Here is a 13,194-nt window from a genome sequence, read left to right as displayed (position 1 = left end):
GGAAGGTGGCGGCGAGGAAGGGTATTTCGAATCTCGATCAAATAGCGTAGCACGGGACCGCGCCAAGCATAGCGAGTTAGGTATGGGCTTTCTTTCACTACCAGAATCACCATTTGGCAGGGCTACTAGGACTTGGGTCTCTCTCTTGGGCGGGGCATCAAGTACATTTATCTTTAGCGATTAATAACTTTATGTATTCAGGATTTTAGAACAATTATTTCAAGTGCTAATAATAATTGGGCTTTAAATTGAAATTTCGATACATATTTAATAAAAAGGGTAGCTCAGTGCACTAAGCTCTCCCTATGTGCGAGGTCCGTTAAAGGGCCGGACCACAAAAGTCTATATAATTATAGTATTTAAATAAAAGTTACTGGGTTTGATTGAACTCATAGTTGGGCTTCTAGCTCCGCCTTAAATATAGGGAGAAATTCAAAAATAGCTAGATTTACAAGTGATCATTCAAAATAGACACACTTTCAAAAGTAATCGAAATTTAGCCACTTTTCATGTAAAGATAAATCTGTACGAAATACTATTCAAAATTCGGAAAAATACTCCAGTATAATATACTGGAGCATAAGTATAGTGGAACTCCAGTATATTATACTAGAACTTATACAGGTCCAGCATAATATATTGAAACTTTTCGCGTGTTGGAGTTCCAGCATAATATGCTGGAAGTTCATACACAGGTGCACCGTTCTCCAGTATATTATGCTGGAAGTTTTCGTGCTACAGCAAAATAGTAGTTATTTTTCAATGATTTTACAAACACTGATTATTTTTGAATAATCAGCCCGAAAAGTAATTATTCCGTGCTATTTTACTTAAATATAGCTGCATGTGAATATTTCTGAGCAGTGCACATGAAATGTAAGACATCAAAGTAGAGACCAAAATAAATCGGAAGGTCTCACATTTTTCATGGCCCATATACCATGTGCAAGTGAAGGATAATTTGTCCATATAGGAGCAGGTAGTTCCTAGAAAGTTGGAGCATGTTTATCTCCTGATGAATTATAAGCAAATAACAGCCGCTCAATATTTAAATCAAATCAATTAATTTAATTTTTATGGTAAATAATTAAAATGAAAATACATACTTATTATTTAATTATAATTATTACATTATAAACATGTAGTACTAGTGTTATTTTCCTATTCATGGGTTTCTATTATTATCTGTTGTTTCTATATTATTTTATTGGTTGTTGTTATTACTTCTCTTTCCGTATTTCTTTGTTATAATTGTTGTATTTATTCTATTATTGAGCGAAGGTCTATTGGGAACTGTCTCTCTACCTTCACAAGGTAGGAATAAAGTTTGCGTACATACTACCTTCCCCAGACCCTGCTTATGCAATTATATTCTGAGGCGCAGCTATGATTTAAAGCTTATGGGTTCCGGAACTGTTATCGAACCTATTTCTTGTTTAGTTACTGGGTTCACAATTAAAATTTTATACATATTTAGTGAATTTTTTTAATACAAATACAAGATTTAAGAAAAAGCTATTGCGCTCGAACGGACGAACCCATACCTACTTCTCTAGCTCTGCCTCCGAATTTATATTGGGTATGTTATTTTTGTGCACGTAACGTATTTAAAAAGCACATGCATGTTTTACACTATTAATTTAATGTAAATATCATATGTAAATAAATCTGTAATCTTTTGCATCTTTAACCACTTCGACTAACTTAAAAGGATTAGCATTTAGCAGTATGGTTTTACACTAGCAAGTTCATTATTGGGGATAAATAAAATGCCTTTTATAGAACAGATTTTATTCTACTACTAATAGTTAAATAGTACACTGACTCTTAATTCTCTCAATTTTCAATTTCAATTTCAATATAATCTGTCCTTTTTTATTTCTTTGGAGGGGGGGGGAGTAGATATTTAACCATTATGACACTGACAAGTGATTTTTTTTAACAATTGTGACATGTAATTTTGAAAAGTAAATTGGTACCACGTTAAATAAGTTAAATGTGATTTTATAGGAATCATTAAATAAGGACATGTCTGGACATAAATTTCTAAATGTTTTTTGAAAAAACTGATTTGGGTAAATTTTGATGTGAAATTAAAAATGTGTTTGGACATAAAAACTGATTTAGGCCAAGCTTTATCACTTGAATCGTTGGCAAGAAAATTTGAGAAACGGTAAAGGTTTTAACCCCTTTGTGCTCACGTACTATATTGTAAACACACGACTTGTAAATTTAGAGCCGTCAATATGAGCTTGGCCCGTGAGGCTTGATTGAGGCTGGGGTGAGCCGGCCCATGGACCTAATAAAATATTTATTTAAAATATATAAAAAATAAAAAGTATACTGCATCTAGAGATGGAAAGTCAGAATTAGATCTTTACTGAGCCCGTTTGACATAAGAAACTTTTTCCTTTTTTTCAAAAAATGTTCACTTTTTTTCGAAATCAATATTTGTTTATAAAATTTTCAATTTTCACTTGAAGATGCATTTTGAAATTTTCAAAAATTTGAAAAACTCCAAAAAACTGTTTTTCATAATTTTCACAAAAATCACTCACAAAACTTTAAAAATAACCCAAAATTATATTCATGTCCAAATACAACTCTAAATTTCAAGTACCATTTTCACCCTATTTAGGAATTTTACAATTCTTATGTCCAAACGCCCACCAAGAGGAACCAAAACATGATCTTGAGATGTTTCAAGAGATGGATGTTGTCATGTATTGGAAGGACCAATCTAGAAAATATCCAGATCTTTCAATGATTGTGCGTGATGTACTTAATATTCCTATTATCATTGTAGCATCGAAATCAACATTTAGCATTGGTGGTGTGTTCTTACAAAGTACAGAAGTTGCATTTATTATGAAAATGTCCAAACACTTGTGACTACTTGAAATTGGTTGCACAACTTTTTCCAAACTCAAACTAGTAATATTTTTTTTATGTGAATTTAAATATTATTAGCTTTTAAATTTAACTATTCTTAATATTTAACTAATTAATATTGCATATGAATTGTAAATGTAGATGAAAGTGAAGATGTTAAGACAACCTTGTCACAAGAGGATTCAAATGTGTTTGATGAAGATGATGTGTTGGATATCTCATAAGCGTCATGGACGTTCTCCTGAATAGTTTATTTTGAGTTTTGACTTTTAATGAATGAAATATAGTTTTGTCTTTTTTTAGTAATGTTTATTGTGATATATTGTAACAATATAAAAAATTAATAAGTTTTGCAATTTTTTTCCAATAAGATATTTTTTAACTTTTAAATAATTATCTTTTTTTAGGTCAGAACTTAAAGAAAATATATAAAATTATATTTTTTTAAAATGATGGGCCGACCTGTGGGGGCCCTCAGCCCACATAGGGCTGTGGTGGGCTGACCATATAAGGTCCATCAAAATGGTGGACTTGTCTAGACCAGCCCGTCAATTGCTAAAGCCCACGTGGGCCGGGCCAGGCTATCCCGACCCGACCCATATTGACAGATCTACTTGTAATTTGATAGATTTCTTCCTTTCTTGTGGAGCGGGCTATACGCCTCGACAATATAAAGAGGTGCATCTCTTATTCGTGCCATTCGACCCTTGGCAGTGTACACACCATTCTGGATCGGGCCGAACGACCTCGGCAAAATCGTGCGTTGTCACTAGTAGATCGAATATATACAAGCCAAATACTTCACTGATGTCCGGTATTTTATGGTACTTCTTACTTAATTGATATTGATACTTGGCATTTCTTTTTTTTGAGATATTGAGGTAGGACACATGACCGAGAAACGTATGCTTTAAAAGAAATAATTGGAACATTATGAAATTTCTAAGTAATCCCCTATTGCTGTGTACTTCATATTTGTTATGAATTATTGTATCACTTATTTAGTTAGACCTATAGTAAGTGTCGAAGTCGACCACTCGTCACTACTCCTCTGGGGTTAGGCTAGATTCTTACTGGGTATGCATTGATTTACGTACTCATACTACACTTGCTGCACTTTTTTCTGTAAGTATATATATATACCTGGTGGTCTTTTGAGAGCAGAGGCGCGAATGTTGCAAGGACTTACCGTGAGTTGCATTTCATGTTACGATCCATAGACTGTAGAGTCTCTATCAGAGTTATTTATGTTCTCCTGTCTAATTTTTATTCCAGACAGATATTGTATTTTATTATATTTCCTAGTTGATGCTCATGCACTTGTGACACCGGGGTTTGGGATTTCCTACGGGTTGTTCGTTATTATAATTGCACATTTATTATCACTTTACCCTGTAACCTTTATTTTATATTATTTAATTAATAAAAATTATGATTTCAAAGATACTAAAATGAGTAATTAAGTATATCATTTGCTGGCTTGCCTGAGGAAGGTGTTAGGCGTCATCACGACCTTTAGTAGATTTTAGATCGTGACATTTAAATTTTGAATCTGTCTGTATAAATTCGTCATGTTCTATCATGTCTTACTCTTTTGTAATTTACTCTTGGGGTACAAAGTTTTGTATCTATGGTTGTTGTGCAACAAACCATTGAATATGCAAGAGAAGTTGTTAGGTGAGAGCAATGAGTAGAGGTGTGAAGTTAGGATTTTGAGTTTATAAGTAACGAATTATAAAATATAGCTTATTGGGTTCTGTATAAATTATTTATATATATTAAGTGAATTTTGAAGATAATAATAGAGTTTGGATCAAAATTATTAGATTTTACCGAACGCATAAGTGGAACTATAGTTGCAGCCTAATAGTGAGATCATGAAAAAAGTTGGAAGGTGAGAATAGTGAGTAGAGGTGGAGTTACAATTTTGAGTTTATGAGTTATGAAAAAAGAAAGCTTATTAGGTTTTGTATAAATTATTTATACATATTAAGTGGATTTCAATAATAGAATTTGGATGAAAATTATTAAGTTTTACCGAACGCATAAGTGGAACTGTAGTTGCAGCCTGATAGTGAGATCGTGACATTAATGTAAAAAAGTAGAAGAAAGAAAAAAGTCTAGTTACATATTTGGACGGTTAGTCAAAAATAATTACATTTACTAGCCAAATATATATAAAAATATGCATATTATATTTATATTATATTATATTATATATATAAAATATATATTTTATTGGCTATTAATTTTAGTAGCTGCTATAATATGTAATTTTCCCAAGGAAAAAAACATAAAAGAAATATTGGAAGAGGAGAGGACCACAAGTATATGTGATGACCCGAAAGGTCATATCTTGTTTTAGAAGTTAAAACTGTGTTCTGAAGCTTTGAAAATCTCTTTTTGTCTCACCTCGATTTACGTGCGCAGTCCGGGCGCATTTTCGAAAAGCTTTTATGTGAAATTTAAGGAAAATAATGAAATTGGCCTTTAAAATTGATTAAAGTTGACTTTGGTCAATGGACCCAGACCCGTGATCCGACAATCCCGTAGCCCGTGAAAAGAATTTTTAAAGAAAATTGTCTGCTGAAAAATATAAAGACCTTTTGAAATGAAATTTTTGATGCATTTTCTTGATGGTATCAGGCCTGTATTTTGGTTCCGGAGCCTGGTACAGGTTTAAAATAATAATTAAGTTGAATCTGTGAAATTTGATAAGAATCGGAGTTGATTTGGTATAAATCGGACCTATAGTTGAAAAAATGAAGATTTTGATGTTCTTAAGGAATTTCATGAATTTGAGGTTAAATGCATAGTTGTTGATGTTATTTTGATGTTTTGATCGCACGAGCAAGTCCATATGGTGTTTTTAGACTTGCGTGCATGATTGGTTTGGAGCCCCAAGCGCTCGGGTGAGTTTTAGATAGGCCACAGAGTGAATTTGGACTTAGGAAAATTGCTGGTATGTTTCAGCTGTGTAACATGCCTCTGATATCGCAATTGCGAGATCAGGCTTCGCAAATGTGAAGTGCTCAGGGTTGGGAAATGCGATCCATGTGTCGCAATTGCGAACCCAACTTGGGCAGGCCCCCATCGCAATTGCGACCTCAGGGCTGGGAAATGCGAAGCCCCCCATCACAAATGCGACATATCCTTAACAAATGCGAAGGCATCAAGATTCTAAAGGGTTCGCAATTGCGAACCCCTGATCGCAATTGCGACATCTGAGACCAGTTAAGTGGGATTTTGACGGGATTCTTTTTCATTTTTACAACTTTTCATACCCTAAACTCCTATAGGCGATTTTCTTGAAGAGAATTCTTCCCCAAATCATAGGTAAATGATTTCTAACTCTTCAATCTATAACCACGTTTTACGTGATTTCACTTCAAAATCTAGGGTTTTCATGGGAAATTCGGTGTTTTGGGTAGAAGTTAGAATTTTTAAATTTGGGGATTTGGACCTCAATTTGAAGACCGATTTCAAAACTAATTATATATGTTAATTCGTGCATGAATGGGTGATCGGGTTTTGGTTCGAACGTCGGGTTTTGACCAAGTGGGCCCGGGGTCGATTTTTAACTTTTTGGGAAAAACAATGGGAAATCTATTTTCATGCATTAGAATTGGTTTATTTAGCATTTATTAACGTTATTAAGTAAATTGTGACTAGATACAAGCGAATTGGAAGTGGAACTGAGAGGTAAGCGGTAGTTGACGCTTAATCTTGTCTGTGGAATCGAGGTAAGTGTTTGGCCTAATCTTAGCTTGAGGGAATAAGAGTTGTGGTCTATTTGCTATGTGTTAGTATCGAATACGACGTATATGTGTGGTGACGAGTATCTATACGTTGGTGTCAAGCATGCCCGTGAGTCTTATATCATGATTGTTGTGACTCTATTATGCATCGATCATGCTAAAATTGATAATTATTAATGTTGAACAAAGCTTATGAAAGTTTCTTGGTAATTTATTATTGTTGAGAATTGGCACAAGTTGAGTTTTATTTTTGTGAAGTAATTGTTGAAACGAGATTGGTTATACCTAAATCCCTTGCCGAAATGTTATTGTAGATATTGTAGATTCCCTTGTTGGGATGTTATTGTTTATATTGTTGATTCCCTTGCCAAGACTTATTGTTTCTATTGTTTGGTTGAGTAAAAGTGTAAAGTACGAAGGGTGATGTCGTGCATGATATTGTGAGTGAGTGTAATGCACGAAGGGTGATGCCTTGCATGATATTGTAAGTGAGTGTAATGCACGAAGGGTGATGTCATGCCGATATTATGAGTGATAATGCATGGAGGGTGATGTCGTGCCATGATTTGAGAGTTAATGCACGAAGGGTGATGTCATGCCGATATTGTGAGGAGTAATATACGAAGGGTGATGTCGTGCCATGATTATGTGAGGTAATGCTCGAAGGGTGTTGCCGTGCCGTTTATGTTGTTTCATATGGTGAGGAAGAGAGTAAAAGCACGAAGGGTGATGTCGTGCACGTGTTACCGTTTCATTATTTTGTGGATTTAGACATGATGTTCTTTATGCTCCTTTATTAATGCTTCTTTACCGGCTTATTGTTATAATCTGATATTCCCCGCAGCATGTCCCCTTCCCACCTTATTCCGTTGATTTCTGTTACTATGTTTTTGTTTGTACATGATTTATCTGCACATGTTGTTTAGTTGTCGTGTCCTAGCCTCATCACTACTTCGCCGAGGTTAGGCTCGACACTTACTCAGTATATAGGGTCGGTTGCACTGATACTACACTCTGCACTCTTTTGTGCAGATTTCGGTACCGGATCCGGTGAGTAGCTGAGGTAGCTGCCTTCAGTCCAGGGAGACCAAGGTAGATCTGCTGGCGTCCACAGAGCCTGAAGTCCCCATTCCCTGTTTAGCTTTCGGCTGTCTCTTTTCTTTTTCGAGAACAGTTGTACTTTTTTTTCCAGACCAGTATTTGTAGTAACTCGTAGATGTTCGTGAAGCTGTGATACCAAACCCGTGGGTAGACTTGTATTGGATTATTTGATCATGTTATAACTCCTACGCATTTATCATCTGTTTAACTTTAGTTTCTGTTTATAACTGTTTGGATTGATTGGTATTGTGTAAAATCCTAATAGTTGACTTGCCTAGTTTTTAAGAGTAGGCGCCATCGCGACTTCCGAGGATAGAAAATTCGGATCGTAACAGTATACCCTTTTCGGTTAAATATAACGTAGTACATATTTGATAAATATTGTGATCAAAGAAATAAGTATTTGGGTTTTCAAATAATAACAGTATCATATAAACTAAAATAGAAAGAGTAATGTTTTTGCGAGGAAGATAGGGTCCATAAATAGTCTAAAGTGCTTTGTGAGACTGATACTTTTAAAAAGAGAAAAAAATATTCACATTAAATAATATATAAAGTAAAAGAACTCAGTTTCTAATTAAGAAAATCAAATTTGAAAGAATCTTCTTATTCTTGAAAAATGAGTACCAAAGGAATTTATCAGAGAACGATCTTTTGTCTCTTTTATATAAGAATTGCAAATGTATAATTAAAGGAGGACACATCTCAACATGTGAGAGTAAAATATTTGAATAAGTTATTCAAGAAAAAATATTTCTTCTGTCCTAATTTATATAGTATTTTTTATTTTATTTAGTTTCAAAAATAATAATATCGTCTTATATTTAATAATAATTTAATTTTAAATAAATATTTTTCTTTAATATGAAAATTTGTTTTAGTTAGTTTCCAAAAGCATAATAGAGGTTGGGGTAGTCAGGAGTTGTAACGACTCGATCGATTGTTTTGAGCATTCGCACTTCGCTCGGTAGTTTACGGATGTGAGTAACTCCGTATGATGTATTATGACTTATGTGAATCGTCGATTTTGGTTTTGAAGTTATTCGGAATTGATTTAGAAGAATGATTCTCGATCAGGAAACTTTAAATTGGAAGGGTTGACCAAGATTGACTTTTTAGTATTTGACTTCGGATTGGGTTTTGATGGCCCCGTTAGCTCCGTTGGGTGATTTTAGACTTAGAATTGCATCCGAATTGTGATTTGGAGGTTCGTAGTAGAATTTGGTTTGAAATGGCGAAAGTTGGATATTTGGAAAGTTTGACCAGGAGTAGACTTTTTGATATCGGATTCGAATTTGGGTTCCGGTAATTAGAATAGCTTCTTATCATTTGGCACTTGTGTGCAAAATTTGGGTACATTCCGGGTTGATTTGCTATGTTTCAGCGCGCGTTTTGGAAATTAAAAGTTCAAAGTTCATATATTTCGATTTAAGGTGCGATTCGTCGTTTTGTTATGTGTGATTTGAGGCCTCGAGTAGATCCGTGTTGTATTATGGGACTTGTTGGTATGTTCGGACGGGGTCCCGAGGGGCTAGGGTGAGTTGTGGGGTAGTTTCAGATCATTCTCGGGTTGGCTTGGAGTTGCTGGTTTCTGCTGGTTTCTAATGTCTCTGTTGTTCTTCACGATCACGAAGACATGGCCGCGATCACATAGTGGTTTATAGAACTGGGGAATTTTCTTCAAAGCGTTTGCGGTAGGTCGAACGCGTTCGCGTAGAGTGAGCTAGGGGCAGAAGATTTCTTCTTTGTGTTTGCATGCCGTGTTTCGCAAATGCGTAGGTATTTTGGGGAGGCTGCTATGTTTGTTCTTCGTGTTAACGGAGCCTTGTCCGCGATCGCATAGAGCCTTTTGTTAGCAGTGTATTTTTGTTCATCGCAAAAGCGATGGATTTCCCGCGTTCGCATAAGAGGATGCCTGGGCAGAAGTATAAAGTACTCTATTTCGAGGGTTTCGGCCATTTTTACATTTTGGGAGCTATAAAGCTCGGATTGAGGCAATTTTTAGAGCAATTTTTACCATGTGGACTGGGGTAAATGTTCTCTACTCATTGTTGATTTTTTATCACGAAGCTATCTTCATTTTCGGCATTTGATTGAGGGTTCCAAAAGAGAAAATTGGGAGTTATATCCTAAAGTTTCTTAAAGTGAATTTTTGAGTTTTGAACATCAATTTAGAGTCGAATTTGAGTGAAACTAGTATGGTTGGACTCGTAATAGAATAGGCTATCAGATTTTATCAGTTTCGTCAGGTTTCGAAGTGCAGCCCTGGGTTTTACTTTTTAGCCGATTTTGGGTTTTTGATTAAAGATTCAATATTTATCGATGAGTTTGTTTCCTTTGGCATTATTTGATGTATTTGAGTTGCTTTTGGCTAGTTTTGAGCTGTTCAGAGGTCGGTACATGCGAGATAGCATTTTTAGAGCATGTGATGACCCAAAAGGTCATCACTTATTTTTAAAATAAATTCTGTGTTCTGAGGCTTTAAAAATCTCTTCCAGCATCACCTCGATTTGCGTGTGCAATCCGGGCACGTAGCTGGAAAGCCATTTGTGAAAATCTGTGAAAAATGATGAATTTTGACTTTAAAATGGATTTAAGTTGACTTCGGTCAACATTTTGCGTAAACGGACCCGGACCCGTGATTTGACGGTCCCGAAGGGTCAGTGAAAAAATATGGGACTTGAGCATTTGCCCGGAATCGAATTCCGAGGTCCCACGCCCGAGAAATGAAATTTTTAAGAAAAATATTTTCTGGAAATTTTTGAGTTTTGGAAATTAAATGCATTTAGAAGTTGATGGTATCGGGTCCGTATTCTAGTTCGGGAGTCCGGTACATGTCTTATATGTGAAATAAAATGAGTCTGTGAAATTTGGTAAGAAACGTAAGTCGTTTGAGGGGATTCGGATCCATAGTTGTGAAAAGTCATACTTTGAAAGTTTTGAGATTTTTCTTAGATTTCTATGTTAAATTCGTTGTTTAAGAGGTTATTTTAGCGATTTGATCGCACAAATAAGTTCATATGATATTTTTGAGTCAGTACGCATGTTTAGTTTGGCGCCCCGAGGGCTCGGATGAGTTTCGAATGGGTTTCGAAAAGTTTTGAACTTGAAAAAAGTTGCAGGTTTTTGTTGCTCTCAGTGCACAAAGGTTTTGTGTTTCGCATTCGCGTGGTCCCACTCACGAATGCATAAGGAAAATTCCTCAAGTTTCAATTTGTTTTTCGCGAACGTGGAGCTTGGGATGCGAATGGAGGCTATGGGGGGAGTACCCTTCGCGAACGCGTCCAGGCACTAGCGAACGTGTAGGCTAATGGCCTGGGCAGGGGGAAGGGAATCTAGTGCAACGCGAATGCGGCCACTAGCCCGCGAACACGAAGGCTCTAGGAGCATAAGCTCCGCGACCGCAAGTTGACGAACGCGAACATGAAGGTCACCTAAGCCTGATCCATCGCGAACGCAATGAGGCTTGTTCAGTGATTTTTAAACAGAAGCCAAAATGGGACTGAACCAAAATTTCATAACTTCTTCTTCCAAACTCCAAATGGGCGATTTTTGAAAGAGAACTTCACTACAAATCCATAGGTATGTAATCTTAGACTCATTTTTTTCAATTTCCATTAACACCCATTAGATTTCTAGGCTTAAATCATGTTCTTAAAGGTAGAAACTTAGGGATTTGGTTAGAGTTAAGGCTTTTTGTATAATTGGGATTTAGACCTCGTTTTGGGGTCAAATTTTAGAACAAATTATATATTCGGGCTCGTGGGTGAATGGGTGATCGGGTTTTGGTCCGAACCCCATGTTTTGACCAAACGGGTCCGGGGTCAATTTTTGACTTTTTGGGAAGAATGAAGGGAAATCTATAATTAAGCATTGGAATCGGATTGTTTAGCGTTTATTGATGTTATTAAGTCGATTATGTCTAGATACAATTGATTTGGAGCCAAATTCAAAAAGAAAAGCGGTGTTTGAGGCTTGAGTTGGCCGTGAAAGTTCGAGGTAAGTGTTTGGTCTAACCTTAGCTTGAGAGATTAGGAGTTGAGTCCTATTTGCTACATGTTACTTGTTGAGTACAACGTATAGGGATGGTGACGAGTATCTATACGTTGGTGTCAGCCATGACTGTGAGTCTTAAATTAAAATTATTGTGTTCTGAATAAATACTACGAATGCCTAAGTTGTTGATTCTCTGAGTTGAACAAGAATTATGATTATCCTCTTGGAAATTACTTATGATTGAGTATTGGTGCTTGTTGAGATGGTTAGATGTTGGAACAAGTTTGGTTATAGCTGATTTTCCCTTGCCGGGACGTATTTACTTATATTGTCGATTCCCTTGACGGGATAGTATTGTTTCTTTATTGATCCCTTGTAGGGACTCTTGTTGTGATTAGTGTTGAACTATATATATGGATCGGGTTGCGTGCCACAATTATATTATATTTGGATCGGGTTGCACGCCACAACAATGTTATATTTGGATCGGATTGCACACCGCGACAATAATATAATTGGATCGGGTTGCATGCTGCAACAAAATTATTATGTTTTGGGATCGGGTTGCGGCCGCAACAATTGATAGTACGAAGTGTTCATAGATTGGTTACGAGTTCCTTATTGTTTTTGCTGTAAATTCTAAATTGTTCTTATGCTTTTCTCTTAATTTACTGTTGGTACAGATATTCCCCCACAGCATGTACCCCCATCACATCTTTACTTGTTTATTTCTGTTTTATTTTCCGCTGTATAATATATAACTGCACACGCTTATTTGGTAGTCCAGTTCTAGCCTCGTCACTACTTCGCCGGGGTTAGGCCATGCACTTACCAGCACATGAGGTCGGTTGTGCTGATACTACACTCTGCACTATATGTAGATCCCAGAGCTGCAACTTTTGGACCGTAGCATTGAGTGGCTACCTTCAGTCCAGCTAGAGATCCCGAGGTAGTCCTGCAGGCGTCCGTAGGCCCGACGTTCTCTTCTATCTTTATATGTATTCTGTTTTCATTTGCTTCAGAGACAAATTGTACTTTCTTTTAAGACATTTGTATGTAGTATTCATAGACAGTCCGTGATACTGTGACACCAGATTCTAGGTAGAGATGTATGTTGGCATTGTCGCACTGTTTATGGTCAATTTATCATATTAAGTCTTCCGCTTGTATTTATTTATCGTTAATATTTCACTGTTAATCACATGCTAGTTTAAATTGTTTAAAAGGGCTAGTAAATGATTTAGTGATCCTATAATACGTGGCTTGCCTAACATTTACGAGTAGGCGCCATCACGACTCCCGAGGGTGAGAAATCCGGGTCGTGACAAGTTGGTATCAGAGCTCTAGGTTACATAGGTTTCACAATTTACGGACAAGCTTAGTAGAGTCTGAGGGATCGGTGTAGAGACATTTGTATTTATCCCTCAGAGGCTACTGAGTTAGGAAA

Source organism: Nicotiana sylvestris, chromosome 9, assembly GCF_000393655.2.
Source record: "Nicotiana sylvestris chromosome 9, ASM39365v2, whole genome shotgun sequence".
NCBI lineage: Eukaryota > Viridiplantae > Streptophyta > Magnoliopsida > Solanales > Solanaceae > Nicotiana > Nicotiana sylvestris.
This window is presented reverse-complemented; position numbering follows the sequence as displayed.